The following is an 11,758-nucleotide window of genomic DNA, read 5'->3' as shown; positions in this document are numbered from 1 at the left end:
CATCCCTCACTGCAGTTCTGCACCGTTGCATTAAATTACGTAATGTACCATATACACGGTTTATGGTAGAGCGGAACGGTAGGTAATAACTGTGAATAGCCGAGAAGGCATATCACTGCATACAGTCGACAAAAAGACCATTTGGCCATGATTATCACGGCGAATGGCAAGCACATGACACAATGAACTGCGAAAGAAACTAGTACACCTGCCTAATATCGTGTAGGGGCCCCGCGACAACGCAGAAGTGCCGCAGCACAACATTCCGCGGACGGGCTAATGTCTGAAGTAGTGCCGGAGGGAGTTGACACCATGATCACTGCAGGGCTGTCAATAAATCCGTAAGACTACGAGCGGTGGATATCTCTTCTGAACAGCACACTGAAAGGCGTCCCAGATATGCTCAATAATGTTCATGTCTACATCTACATCTACATTTATACTCCGCAAGCCACCCAACGGTGTGTGGCGGAGGGCAACCCTACGTGCCACCGTCATTACCTCCCTTTCCTGTTCCAGCCGCGTATGGTTCGCGGGAAGAACGACTGCCGGAAAGCCTCCGTGCGCGCTCGAATCTCTCTAATTTTACATTCGTGATCTCCTCGGGAGGTATAAGTAGGGGGAAGCAATATATTCGATACCTCATCCAGAAACGCACCCTCTCGAAACCTGGACACCGCGATGCAGAGCGCCTTTCTTGCAGAGTCTGCCACTTGAGTTTGCTAAACATCTCCGTAACGCTAACACGCTTACCAAATAACCCTGTGACGAAACGCGTCGCTCTTCTTTGGATCTTCTCTATCTCCTCCGTCAACCCGACCTGGTACAGATACTACACTGATGAGCAATACTCAAGTATAAGTCGAACGAGTGTTTTGTAAGCCACCTCCTCTGTTGATTGACTACATTTTCTAAGGACTGTCCCAATGAATCTCAACCTGGTATCCGCCTTACCAACAATTAATTTTATATGATCATTCGACTTCAAATCGTTCCCCACGCATACTCCCAGATATTTTACAGAAGTAACTGCTACTAGTGTTTGTTCCGCTATCATATAATCATACAATAAAAGATCCTTCTTTCTATGTACTCGCAATACATTACATTTGTCTATCTTAAGGGTCAGTTGCCAATCCCTGCACCAAGTGCCTATCCGCTGCAGATCTTCCTGCATTTCGCTACAATTTTCTAATGCTGCAACTTCTCTGTATACCACAGCATCATTCGCGAAAAGCCGCATGGAACTTCCGACACTATCTACGAGGTAATTTATATATATTGTGAAAAGCAATGGTCCCATAGCGCTCCCCTGTGTCTGGGGAGTTTGGTGGCCAGCGGAAGTGTTTAAACTCAAAGAGCGTTCCTTGAGCCACCCTGTAGCAATTCTAGCCGTGTGGGGTGTCGCATTGTCCTACTGGAATTGCCGAGGTCCTTCGGAATGCACAATGAACAAGAATGGACGCAGGTGATCACACAGGATGCTTACGTAAGTGTCTCCTGTCAGAGTCGTATCAACAAGTATCAGGGGTCCCATATCACTCCAACTGCACAAGCCCCACACCATTACAGAGTCTCCACCAGTTTGAACAGTCACTGCTGACATACAGGGTTCGTGATTCATTAGGTTGTCTCCATGCCAGTACATGTCCATCCACTCGAAGCAGTTACAAACGAGACTCGCCCGACCAGGCAACACGTTTCTGATCGTCAACAGTCCAGTGTCGGTGTTGACGGTCCAGGCGAGGGGTGCAGCTTTGTGTCGAGCAGTCATCAAGGTACGAGTGAGCCTAGAAGCTACTAGAAATTAGCTACTTAGGAGAGGACACAATAAAGCATTCCTCAGCAAGTATTTACCAACAAATTACTGAAAGGCTCTCCTTATCACCCGACTAGAAATAAATATCCTCAAGAAAATTGGTCAAAAGTCTCCGAAAGCCCATATCGATGAAGTTTCGTTGAACAGAATGAGATTTTCACTCTGCAGCGGAGTGTGCGCTGATATGAAACTTCCTGGCAGATTAAAACTGTGTGCCCGACCGAGATTCGAACTCGGGACCTTTGCCTTTCGCGGGCAAGTGCTCTACCAACTGAGCTACCGAAGCACGACCCACGCCCGGTACTCACAGCTTTACTTCTGCCAGTATCTCGTCTCCTACCTTCCAAACTTTACAGAAGCTCTCTTGCGAACCTTGCAGAACTAGCACTCCTGAAAGAAAGGATATAGCGGAGACATGGCTTAGCCACAGCCTGGGGGATGTTTCCAGAATGAGATTTTCACTCTGCAGAGTGAAAATCTCGTTCTGGAAACATCCCCCAGGCTGTGGCTAAGCCATGTCTCCGCTATATCCTTTCTTTCAGGAGTGCTAGTTCTGCAAGGTTCGCAAGAGAGCTTCTGTAAAGTTTGGAAGGTAGGAGACGAGATACTGGCAGAAGTAAAGCTGTGAGTACCGGGCGTGGGTCGTGCTTCGGTAGCTCAGATGGTAGAGCACTTGCCCGCGAAAGGCAAAGGTCCCGAGTTCAAGTCTCGGTCGGGCACACAGTTTTAATCTGCCAGGAAGTTTCATTTCGTTGAACAGTTCGCACGCTGACACTTGATGGCCCAGCACTGAAATCTGCAGCAGTTTGCGGAAGGACTGCACGTTCAACGATTCTCTTGACTCGTCGTTGGTCCCGTTCATGCAGAATCTCTTTCAGGCCGCAGCGGCGTCGGAGACTTGATGTTTTAGCGGATTCCTGATATTCAAGGTACACTCGTGAAACTGTCGTACGGGAAAATCCTGATTTCATCGCTACCTCGGAAATGTTGTGTCCCGTCGCTTTTGCGCCGACTATTACACAATGTTCAAACTCACTTAAATCTTGATAACTTGCCATTGTACAAGCAGTAACCGATCTAATACGAAGCCAGACACTTGTTTTCTTATATAGGCGTTCCCGACCGCAGTGAATTGTTCTACCTGTTTACATATCTCTGTATTCGAATACGCATGCCTACACCAGTTTCGTTGGCGTTTCAGTGTACAATTCAATTGGTTTGAGAGTGTGCATCAAAGAAAAGGACATCATGAGCCAAAATTTTCGAAGTGTAGGCGGGGTATATCGGTTGGTTGTGTTGATTAAAGGCGTTTTCTCAACACATTCCCCCGATGTATTGACTGCGGAATGGGGTTGAGGAATCCCTATCTGCATCACAGAATAGTATTCCCAAAACAGACAAGCAAGATGAAAGACGCAAGAATCATGACGGGAAAGATCTGTCAAGTATTTCAGCCCTCAGATTTAAGGCCCCGATTTATATCGATCCCGAATGTAACATTTACAGATATCTCTGCATATACTACATAGAAATTAGCTACTTAGGAGGGGACACAATAATGCATTCCTCAGCAAGTATTTACCAACAAATTACTCCAGCGCTCTCCGTATCACCCGACTAGGAACAAATATCCTCAAGCAAATTGGTCAAAAGTTTGGAGAAATGTCCAAGCATAGATTTTACCCTCAAATATTAGAACCATGTGGTTACATGTTATGACCGAAACCTGTCCAACTCTTGCTAAGATGTATAAAATGAAGCTTTGTCCTTCAGTTTTATACGAGAGTATATGGCACTCATATATTCATTTACGTCCGCCTGCTTAGCTGAATGGTAACGTGCTTGTCTCCCATGCAGTGGTCCCGGGTTCGATTCCTGGCCGGGTTGGAGATTTTCTCTGCTCATGGGCTGGGTGTTCTGCTGTCCTCATCATAATTTCATTCTCACCACCGGCACTCAAGTCGCACATTCGGTATATAGGAAGGAAACACGTATGGGCCTGTATCTCAACGCTAGGAGCTGTCACCATCCAGCACAACGCAGCTCTGTACTTAACACCTTGGTACACAGGACGAGGTCCATTTGTGACAAGAAGAGCTTACCGAGTGAATTACAACATCTAAATGAAACTTTCAGAAGAAACGGCTACAGCGAGAAACTAATAGGAAGAGCTTTGAGGAACAATAAGAAGAGAGGAAGAGAGAGACCAGTATGAGGGACCACCAACGGCGGAGATCGCGAGAATCCTTAAGAAGCACAAAGTGAAGGCATCTTTCACGCAGCAGAGAAAATCAAAAATATTCTTGGATCGACCAAAGACCCACTAGGACTAATGACACCGGGTGTTTATAGAATTGGATGCCAATGTGGAATGCAATACATAGGGCTGACCAAACGTTGCATTACACAGCGCCGTGCGGAACACATAAGAAACGTCTGTCTTGGACAAGTTGACAAGTCCGCGGCGGTGGAACGCAGCATCAAAGACAAGCATACCTTCGAATTTGAAGAAACAAAGAAGTTATGCAGCGCCAGCGGATTTTGGGATTCGGTGATAAAAGAAGAGGTAGAGATTCATCTGCACGAAAATTTAATTAATCCAGACAGTGGTTACCATCTCAGTACAGCTTGTTGTTGTTGTTGTGGTCTTCAGTCTTGGGACTGGTTTGATGCAGCTCTCCATGCTACTATATCCTGTGCATGCTTTTTCATCTCCCAGTACGTACTGCAACCTACGTCCTTCTGAATCTCCTTAGTGTATTCATCTCTTGGTCTCCCTCTATGATTTTTACCCTCCACACTGCTCTCCAATGCTAAATTTGTGATCCCTTGATGCCTCAGAACATGTCCTACCAACCGGTCCCATCTTCTTGTCAAGTTGTGCCACAAACTCCTCTTCTCCCCAATTCTATTCAATACCTCCTCATTAGTTATGTGATCTACCCATCTAATCTTCAGCATTCTTCTGTAGCACATTTCGAAAGCTCCTATTCCCTTCTTGTCCAAACTATTTATCGTCCATGTTTCACTTCCATACATGGCAACACTCCATACAAATACTTTCAGAAACGACTTCCTGACACTTAAATCTATACTCGATATTAAAAAATTTCTCTTCTTCAGAAACGCTTTCCTTGCTATTGCCAGTCTACATTTTATATCCTTTCTACTTCGACCATCATCAGTTATTTTGCTCCCCAAATAGCAAAACTCCTTTACTACTTTAAGTGTCTCATTTCCTAATCTAATTCCCTCAGCATCACCCTATTTAATTTGACCACATTCCATTATCCTCGTTTTGCTTTTGTTGATGTTCATCTTATATCCTCCTTTCAAGACACTGTCCATTCCATTCAACTGCTCTTCCAAGTCCTTTGCTGGCTCTGACAGAATTACAATGTCATCGACAACCTCAAACTTTTTATTTCTTCTCCATGGATTTTAATACCTACTCCAAATTTTTCTTTTGTTTCCTTTACTGCTTGCTAAATATACAGATTGAATAACACCGGGGAGAGGCTACAACCCTGTCTCACTCCCTTCCAAACCGCTTCTTCCCTTTCACGTCCCTCGACTCTTATAACTGCCATCTGGTTTCTGTACAAATTGTAAATAGCCTTTCGCTCCCTGTATTTTACCCCTGCCACCTTTGGAATTGAAACAGAGTATTCCAGTCAACATTGTCAAAAGCTTTCTCTAAGTCTACAAATGCTAGAAACGTAGGTTTGCCTTTCCTTAATCTTTCCTCTAAGATAAGACGTAAGGTTAGTATTGCCTCACGTGGTCAACCATTTCTAAGGAATCCAAACTAATCTTCCCCAAGGTTGGCTTCTACTAGTTTTTCCATTCGTCTGTGAAGAATTCGCATTAGTATTTTGCAGCTGTGGCTTATTAACCTGATTGTTCGGTAATTTTCACATCTGTCAACACCTGCTTTCTTTGGGATTGGAATTATTATATTCCTCTTGAAGTCTGAGGGTATTTCGCCTGTCTCATACGTCTTGCTCACCAGATGGTAGAGTTTTGTCAGTAGTTCTACTGGAATGTTGTCTACTCCCATGGCCTCGTTTCGACTTAGGTCTTTTAGTGCCCTGTCAAGCACTTCACGCAGTATCATACCTCCCATTTCATCTTCATCTACCTCCTCTTCCATTTCCATAATATTGTCGTCAAGAACATGGCCCCTGTGTAGACCCTCTATATACTCCTTCCACCTTTCTGCTTTCCCTTCTTTGCTTAGAACTGGGTTTTCATCTGAACTCCTGATATTCATACAAGTGGCTCTCTTTTCTCCAAAGGTCTCTTTAATTTTCCTGTAGGCAGTATCTATGTTACCCCTAGTGAGATAAGCCTCTACATCCTTACATTTGTCCTCTAGCCATCCCTGCTTAGCCATTTTGCACTTCCTGTCGATCTCATTTTTGAGACGTTTGTATTCCTTTTTGTCTGCTTCATTTACTGCATTTTTATATTTTCTCCTTTCATCAGTTAAATTGAATATTTCTTCTGTTACCCAAGGATTTCTTCTAGCCCTCATCTTTTTACCTACTTGATCCTCTGCTGCCTTCACTACTTCATCCCTCATAGCTACCCATTCTTCTTCTACTGTATTTCTTTCCTTCATTTGTGACAATTGTTCCCTTATGCTCTCCCTGAAACTCTGTACAACCTCTGGTTTAATCAGTTTGTCGAGATCCCATCCCCTTAAATTCCCACCTTTTTGCAGTTTCTTCAGTTTTAATCTACAGCTCATAACCAATAGATTGTGGTCAGAGTCCACATCTGCCAATGGAACTGTCTTACAATTTAATATCTGGTTCCTAAATCTCTGTCTTACCATTATATAATCTATCTGATACCTTCTAGTATTTCCAGGATTCTTCCATGTGTACAGCCTTCTTTTATGATTCTTGAACCACTTGTTAGCTATGATTAGCTATGATTAAGTTATGCTCTGTGCAAAATTCTACCAGATGGCTTCCTCTTTCATTTCTTTCTCCCAATCCATATTCACCTACTATGTTTCCTTCTCTCCCTTTTCCTACTCTCGAATTCCAGTCACCCATGACTATTAAATTTTCGTCTCCCTTCACTACCTGAATAATTTCTTTTATCTCATCATACATTTCATCAATTTCTTCATCATCTGCAGAGCTAGTTGGCATATAAACTTGTACTATTGTAGTAGGTGTGGGCTTCGTGTCTATCTTGGCCACAATAATGCGTTCACTATGCTGTTTGTAGTAGCTTACCCGCACGCCTATTTTTTTAATTCATTATTAAACCTACTTCTGCATTACCCCTATTTGATTTTGTATTTATAACCCTGTATTCACCTGACCAAAAGTCTTGTACCTTCTGCCACCAAACTTCACTAATTCCCACTATATCTAACTTTAACCTATCCATTTCCCTTTTTAAGTTTTCTAACCTACCTGCCCGATTAAGGGTCTGACATTCCACGCTCCGATCCACAGAACGCCAGTTTTCTTTCTCCTGATAACGACGTCCTCTTGAGTAGTCCCCGCCCGGAGATCCGAATGGGGGACTATTTTACCTCCGGAATATTTTACCCAAGAGGACGCCATCATCATTTAACCATACAGTAAGGCTGCATACCCTCGGGAAAAATTACGGCAGTAGTTCCCCCTTGCTTTCAGCCATTCGCAGTACCATCACAACAAGTCCGTTTTGGTTAGGGTTACAAGGCAAGATCAGTCAATCATCCAAACTGTTGCCCCTGCAACTGCTGAAAAGGCTGCTGCCCCTCTTCAGGAACCACACGTTTGTCTGGACTCTGAACAGATACCCCTCCGTTGTGGTTGCACCTACGGTACAGCTTGGGATCCTGCAATTAGGAAAATTCAGCAAGAGCGCTCCGGTCCGAAGGGGACCGCGGCCGGCGCTGATATGAACAGACACCGGGAATCGACGACCGCCCGCTCGTCCCCCCCCCCCACCCCACCCCCCCCCACCTCCGGTGGCACCAAGCGCCCGGTGTGATTCCTCTGGCACGTGAATGGTCGGAGGCCGGAATCTGATAGCGCTCCAGGCGCGCGTCAGACAGCATCCTGACGGGGCCTGTTTTGTACAGTCTGTACACTGCCCCCCTGGTGCACACTGCACAGTACGCTGGCGACACAGCCTTTTACACTCGTAATGCGAATAAGGACATGGTCAGTCGTAGACTACAAAGGGTTTTAGAAAGCACAGAAACCTGGGTCGTCGCTGGCCCATCACCATGAATCCTGAAAAGACACAGGCAATGCTGATCATCCGGACACTCGGGAGACGTGAATCCCCTCAACGCCCCCTCCCCCCCCCCCTTTCACTTGCACCTACATGGATCCCGACTCCCCTGGCGCAGATCCGCCAAGTATCCCGGTGTAACCTTGGACTCAAGACTAACGTGGAAACCCCACATTGAAGAGATCCACAGGAAGGTCCGCGCCGGAATGGCCATCCTATACCCAGTCCTCAACACAACCAGCTCCCTTCCCTGCTCTGTATGACTAAATGTCTATCAGGCCCTTATACGGCCAATAATGGAGTATGCGTGCCCTTTCTCGGGACAACACCTGGACAAACTCCACAGGCTGCAGAACCGCGCCCTCGGGAGGGCCATGCACATACCCATGGGATTCCCCACCAACGATCTACACGCCGCTGCCGAACTCTCACTCCTCAAAGAAAGATTCCAAGATCTGGAAAGGGCTTTCTACGTGAGCTCTTCCAGATCTGGAAATAATCTCATCCAATCCTTAGGTCGGTATGACATGTCCCCTGATAAGCACATACGCCCCATGACGATCTTCGACGACTATGTGCCGGCCGTAGTGACCGAGCGGTTCTAGGCGCTACAGTCTGGAACCGCGCGACCGCTACGGTCGCAGGTTCGAATCCTGCCTCGGGCATGGATGTGTGTGACGTCCTTAGGTTAGCTAGGTTTGAGTATTTTTAAGTTCTAGGGGACTGATGACCTCAGAAGTTAAGTCCCATAGTGCTCAGAGCCATTTGAACCATTTGACGACTGTGTCGAAGAGGAAAATCCCAAAAATCTCCAAATCCTAATACCAATCCTTAATCCTTAAAATACCGAACATCTCGCCAACCTCAAGCAAGTACTAGACACCACCAGAACACCACCACAATACACAGACAGCCAAAACAATCAAAGATAATCACATACACTCACAACACACATTGTGGAGTAAAAGCCAACAGGCTATAAACTCCACCATACACTTCCGCAAGGAGGGGAAAGCAAAAGGTGAGAGAGAGGCATCATCCCGACACTTCGCCTGAAGATGATGGATACGCAGTCCATTGAAACGTTGCGACTAGAAGATGACGCCACTCGGCTGATAAACCGTGAAGATTTCAAAGGGGTATCCTTTAAGTAAGAGATGGAACCGTGTTCTGTTTGACATTAAGAAACAACGGTCCTTGTCTCGGTCTTCAAAAACTGTCAATACCGTTTGATATCGATTTATCGTTTCCGCTAGCTTTCACCAGCGGTGCGCTGTAGTGTCTGTCGCTAGAGGGCAGTTATGATCGCGCACGCATTGTGGACCCATGGCTGCGGCGTGTTTGATTTCTGTTCTGGCGAGATAGTGCGACGGCCTACGCACCTGAACATGGCGGCCAGGTGGACCTTCGAAATATTGTGTCCACAGGACGATATGTTCCGGCTGGAAACCCGATATGAAAACAACCAATTTATACGCCGGGAAAGTTTATCGAGCCACAACAGTCCAACGAAGTTTTGTGAGCTCCTCTCGGCTGTGCACACTTGTGTGACGCCTTGTGTTGTCGTGGAGAATCAGACCTTCGTTTGCTTTTTATTTTTTTTTAATTTTGGCAGCGAACATGTTCAAGTCGTTTCTTCAATTTCCTGAGGGTGGCATTACAGGAGACAGCTGTGTGCGGCCGGACGGTACATGGGCGACTGGACAGACATACATGACCTTATTGCTATGATGACAGATGCCTCGCCCAACGATTCATCGTACTTTAGTTCACTGCCAGGCATCCGCTGACATTCCGAAAGCTTCCATGTATATCTGCGATCCTATGGTTTTCCGCCACAAGAAATTCATTGATAGCCCTCCTCTTCGAACGCACCCCCATTACAGACGGCATTTCGAAGCGCCGCCATCTATCGGAATCTGGGTAACTACAGTGGCTAAAGCAGGAACATTCCACAACGTCTCCCAACTAATTCCACATTTTTTCAACCGAAACTGAACGAGAAAAAAACATATTGCATTCCTTTTGGAGTGCCTCTCGTACAGATAGCATTTTGCATTCTTAAATATCTTCTTTACAAAATAGTATTGTATGCTAGGGTTACAGCGAATGAGTCCATGTCGCGTTAAATAGGTTCCTCATCGACAGGATAGGGCCTCCAACCTCGATCCAGTCACCTAGATTTAGGTCTTCTGTGGTTTCCCTGAATGCAAGCGAATGCCGGGATGTATAAAGCCGTCCTTGTCAAAATAGTATTGTAAGTAAATGCCTGTATATATGCACTTTTTATGGTTCTTGAACTTTACTACCATAACATATCCAATAGCCTTGTAAAAATGATCCACAGATAAATAAGACTACTATCACTACTACTACTTTTACAAATTAAGGTTCTCTCTGTTTTCCCTAAATCGTTCAAGTCACCTGTGGCGAGATTTCGTTTCTCATCATTTTCCAACACAAACGTTTACACCGACTGTAATGAACTCGTGGAATGCTCCTTTCCTGTTTTCTTGTGCATATAACCCCAGCCTGAGTGACGAACACGGCAAAAAACATACAATCGAACAAATCTTAATAATGTGTAACTGTTTGATGGCGATTTGTTTCTACAATGCCGGCCGGTGTGGCCAAGTGGTACGAGGCGCTTCAGTCTGGAAACGCGCGACTCCTACCTTCGCAGGTTCGAATCCTGCCTCGGGCGTGGGTGTGTGTGATGTCCTTAGGTTAGTTAAGTTTAAGTAGTTCTAAGTTCTAGGCGGCTGATGACCTCAGATGTTAAGTCCCATAGTGCTCACAGCCATTTGAACCATCTTTACAATGTACACACATCAAAAAAAGTTTTGCATCACCTCGGTTCTGAGAGTGTCAAAGCCTGTACAGAACATTGGAATAGAGATCAACGTAAACATCACTTCCTCCCTGTTTATTGCTCATGAAAACCATACATTGCATGTTGTACCACCATACAGCGAGACCTTCAGAGGTGGTGGTCCAGACTGCTGTACTCACTGGTACCTCTAATGCCCAGTAGCACGTCCTCTTGCATTGATGAATGTCTGTTTTCGTTGTGGCATACTATCCACAAGTTCATCAAGGCACTGTTGGTCCAGATTGTCCCACTCCTCAACGGCGATTCGGCGTAGATCCCTCAGAGTGGTTGGTGGGTCACATCGTTCATATACAGCCCTTTTCAAACAATCCAGGCATTTTCGATAGGGTTCATGTCTGGAAAACATGCTGGCCACTCTAGTCGAGCGATGTCGTTATCCTGAAGGAAGTCATTCACAAGATGTGCACGATGGAGGGCGCGAATGCCTCGCCAATATACTGCCGATATGGTTGCACTATCGGTCGGAGGAAGGCATTAATGTATCGTACAGCCGTTACGGCGCCTTCCATGACCACTAGCGGCTTACGTCGACCCCACATAATGCTACCCCAAAACAGCAGGGAATCTTGACCTTGCTGCACCCGCTGGACAGTGTGACTAAAGCGTTCAGCCTCCAAACACGTCTCCGACGATTTTCATGTTGAAGGCATATGTGACAATCATCGGTGAAGAGAACGTGATGCAAATCCTGAGCGGTCCATTCGGCAAGTTATTGGGCCAATCTGTACCGCGCTGCATTGTGTCGTGGTTGCAAAGGTGGACGTCGCCATGAACGTCGGGAGTGAAGTTGCGCATCA

The 11,758-nt window shown here is 45.8% G+C and overlaps 1 non-coding gene across 1 annotated transcript; it reads right to left on the bottom strand.

Annotated features, from left to right (window-relative positions):
• Positions 1 to 2,031: 2,031 nt before the first annotated feature.
• Positions 2,032 to 2,106, bottom strand: Trnas-cga (transfer RNA serine (anticodon CGA)). The gene has a single exon. It is a non-coding gene; the product is annotated as a tRNA-Ser (tRNA).
• Positions 2,107 to 11,758: the final 9,652 nt, after the last annotated feature.

This window comes from Schistocerca cancellata, chromosome 1 (genome assembly GCF_023864275.1).
Source record: "Schistocerca cancellata isolate TAMUIC-IGC-003103 chromosome 1, iqSchCanc2.1, whole genome shotgun sequence".
Taxonomy (NCBI): domain Eukaryota; kingdom Metazoa; phylum Arthropoda; class Insecta; order Orthoptera; family Acrididae; genus Schistocerca; species Schistocerca cancellata.
Note: the sequence above shows the minus strand (reverse complement) of the source record. Positions and strands in the feature narration are given on the sequence as shown.